Below are 4287 nucleotides of genomic sequence, written 5' to 3'. Positions count from 1 at the left end.
TGTCACATTTCAACTAATCATGCACAGAAAATTGCCCACATAGCCTGTCGTGTTTAGTTTTGAAATCCACAAGTGCACCGAATGCCACTATAAAATATTGTATCATCCCTCTAGATGTTATTGTTGCTGTTTGTTATGTGCTTTATGTAAACTAAGCAATACGCCAGCAATTGTCTGCATAGCTTGACAATATTGAAACAATTGTACCTAAATTCCCAGACTAATAAAAAACAGATTACAGTGCGCAGGCACACGGAGATCAGTGTAAAATCGTTACGGTCTCAAACGCTGGGTCATGCTGATTTCCATAATGCATAATCTGGCCACATGTCGGCCTGTGGCTTCTGTTGAGGGAGGACAGAGACTCACGCGTCTGCTCCTCCACCTCCTAATGTCTGTCTGGGCCTCTTATGAGAAACAGCAGCTCCGGCCACCACGCTTTTTTCATCTGTCTAGATTACCCAGATCACAATCTCTACATGCAGCCAATTACATACATGGAAATTGAATAGATGAAGAACTGAGCAAAAGCAGGAATTGGCTTCCTAGAGAAAAGGGCGGCAAAAGATGGGGGTCTGTCCTTGTTTCATTCTCTTTTTTTCCTCCTGTCTCCTCTCATTTGTCTTTTACTTGGTGACAATATGGGAGAATTCTGTGTAAAAGTGAGTGAACTAAGTAGCGCACCGAAAATAAGCACTGTATAGGCCAGAACTGGATCATAGTTGATTGTTTGGAACACCATACAGTGTTGAGCATGTTAAGGTGGGGTTAAAACCTACATTTTAAGGGGAAAATGCAGAATTAAAGGTGGAGTATGTAAGACCAGTGATTAAACTAGGTATTCAAAACACCCGCGAGCACAGGGTGCCAGATTGAGGACAGCAACAGGAGAATGCCTGACTATTAAGCCTTTAATGGCATATTTCCGTGAGAGAAAGCGAAACCGCTCGCGCTTTAGGCGGCCTTGAAAACATCAAGACAGCGACAAGGTTTGTTTGATCTCAGGCCGACCATGGCTCATTATTATACTGTATGTATATGTTATTATGATGTAATGTCTCGGCTGTGTATTTAAAAAACCTTCCTTTGTTTTCATTCTCCTAGCACAAGCTGGTGAAGTGTCTCTGTGAACCAATAGCATTCAGCTGCGCATCTTGCTCCGCCTTTTGGTACCCTTTTGTTGTGCTAGGTACCGTTCTAAAAGGGTACCCAAAAAGTGGTACGGTACGATTCACTTTTTGGTATCTTTTGACAGTGAAAACGACCATTACATCAGGTTCTAAATGAAAGCAACAGCAAGCAATAGACATAATATTTTCCATATTAAAATGAATTTTCAATGACTGTTTCAGTCATTCAGCTTCCACATTTAATAATTTTAAAGATGTTTAATGTAAATCAAATAAATATGTAAATATGTATTAATTAGATTATAAACCTTACCTGTTTGTTGTGATGCAGTGAGTGTACATATTCTGTGCTTCTGAATGGCTGTATTTAAATTTCTGTTGTGTTTCGTCTGGTGCAAACAGCCAAATTGCTTATTACAGCAAATCACATCACATAGGGTGTTGTTAGGACACAGGAGTACAATGTAACCTGCTGATCTAATGTTTACGTTCGTAACCTCATATGGAACTCTGAATCTGCGTCTCATTTTGGTGTCTGCTACTGTCTAATGGAGGTCACATTTCGGTCATGGACACATACTCTGAGTGTCTTTATGACTGAATGAATTAAATATGTAGTATGGGATATACAAAGGGATCAAAACTAAGAGAGATGTTCCTATCTGAAAAGCAGATTTTCAAACCAGAATATCTGATTTATATTAGATTTTTTTCTTAATACTGTAAGTTACAAACAAAGTCAATGCAAACATATGAATATAGGCTAATTATTGGCATGTGGCACGAATAAAATGAAATACATTTGCCGTGGACATGCAGAATTACTCTCAATCACATTTTCTGCATAAGTTCAAAAATTAACTTGAGGAGAATATATGTGTGAGGCTGAAAAACTCACGGGTAAACTGGAGAGAGTGCTTCACTTTTGTGTTAACATATATATATATTTTTTTCTCAAAATATTCTAATGTTTATGATTATAGTAAATCAAATTTATGTAATTATTTATTAATCAACCAACCAATCAATCTATCAATGAAAAAAAATATATATAGCTGTTTTTATGGCCCCGTTTCACAATGACACTTAGGTCCCCAAAATTGTCTAAATCTTTTCCTAAATCACTATGTTTCTTGCAGCTAATTATTTCTCTCCTTCTTCTCTTCACTCTCTCTTTTCCTCTAACTCGTGGTGAAATAAGTCTGTCTCAGGATGGTTGTTTTGAAGTTTGTTCATTCTCTTGCTCTCACTCAGACTTTCTTGCTCTTCCTGTGCTCGTGTTCAGGGCCACATTTTATTTACATTAGCCTGGCCGAAAGGCATTGTAGGAAGTTTGAGAACCAGGAGCGCCACAATGGCTCCTTTAAGCTGCCACCCAAAAGCCGTTTGCAGTCAGGGCTAAGAGGATTTGTGACGCGTCTGTGTATCAGCCTCTTCAGAAATAACACAGCCACTTTCCTCAAGCTTTGGACAAAAGTCAAGCACCACTAAGTTAGTGAGCGAGTGAGAAAGAGAGAGAGAGACTGAACATTTAGATATCATATATAAAAATGCAACATGCTTAAGTCAATCCTGAAGTTTCACCTGAGTAACTGTATTTTCTGAATCATGATGTTTTGGTTGTGATATGAAGGTTCTGGTTTAATGTGAATGTAGAAATCTGAAAGCTCACAGCATCAACGTTTAACTGACCAGATGTGTTTCATCTCTTCTAAATCTCTGATGCAGGCGTTCATCCAGGGTTTGTTTTGTGTAGTCCATTTAGCTCTGTTTAGATGGAACACCAGTGATTTCTCCCACTTCATGTTCCACAGTGTCCCTTTCTAATGCAAATGCTGAGATTGACATGCTATTTTAGTTAGCATCTGAGAGTGCCAAATTTCTGATTAGCTGCTGCGTTTAAATTTGATTTAATCTGGGTCAATTTGCAGAAGATTTAAGATGCCAAAGCACTTCTTCTCTCCAAGCTCATGGATATGAGCTCTTTGCGAAATGAATATTGTTTCTTTTCTTTTCTTTTTCTTTCTTTCTTTCTTTCTTTCTTTCTTTCTTTCTTTTTTTATTTCTTTCTTTCTTTCTCTTTCTTTCTTTCTTTCTTTCTTTCTTAATTTTTGTACTAACTTGTAAGGATGCTATCAGAGTATATAATTATGTAAAATCTGAATATACAGTATATTTGTAAGTTTGAATATTTTGTTATAAATCGAATATGTATGTCACATTCTGGTGATTCTGGTAACTCAAGTTAGTCAATAAAATCGATTTATCTCCAAGCCCTATATACGACATTGTTTTGGTAAGTTTCTAATGATTATAATATATTTATCATCATTTATTGTTTGATATTACACTATGAACTCAAAATTTTATTCAATTTTGTGAAAATGGTTATTTTCTGAACATTTTATTACAGTTACATATTGCATACTAAAAAAAAAAACATATGTGTAAGTTGCTTTTACATTTAAGTATATAAAAGTAAAGCTTAGTTTAGGGTTAAAGTGTTTGTAGCCTACTTGTTTATGTGGTTTATGAGGACACAATATTGGATAATAACATGGGTATGACCTAGTCCTTCTCTATTAAGCTGGTTTATAAGGGGTATTTTAACATTCAAAACTTGCCACAGGTTTTCCGTGCGGGTTGGTTTAGGGGAAGGGTAAGGCCATACAATAAGCAGATTTTACATTATAAATTACATTATGCCTGTATAAAGAGTCTTTATTAACCATATGAACAAGTAGTTTGTATAATTACATAGGTGTAACAGTCATTATAGGTATTACAAGCAAAAGGTGACTTATGAAGACATTGCCATTGACTGTTTTTTTCAGAAAGAAAAATAGCTTTTTCCCTGTGGTTGGGTTTAGAGACTGTTTAGACCGTTTATATAATATACCAACAATGGACACCTATAAAAACTCGAATGTTCTCACAATTCACAAAAACAAACGTATGTGTGGGGGTGTGTTTTCTACTTTTTCTTCTCTCTCTGTTTCTGTTCACTTCACCCTGTATTTGATGTCTCATTCCCTGAGTTCGGTCTGAATGTAGTTGTGCTGGACGGTGCTCATATTTGGAATGTGAATTTGTGTTGGAATGCCAGCATCGCAATAAAACTCTCTGACTCTGACGGCCCAGCGCTCCAGGCCATGAC

Source organism: Danio rerio, chromosome 13 (assembly GCF_052040795.2).
Source record: "Danio rerio strain M-AB ecotype USA chromosome 13, GRCz13ab, whole genome shotgun sequence".
NCBI classification, from domain to species: Eukaryota; Metazoa; Chordata; class Actinopteri; order Cypriniformes; family Danionidae; genus Danio; species Danio rerio.
This window is presented reverse-complemented; position numbering follows the sequence as displayed.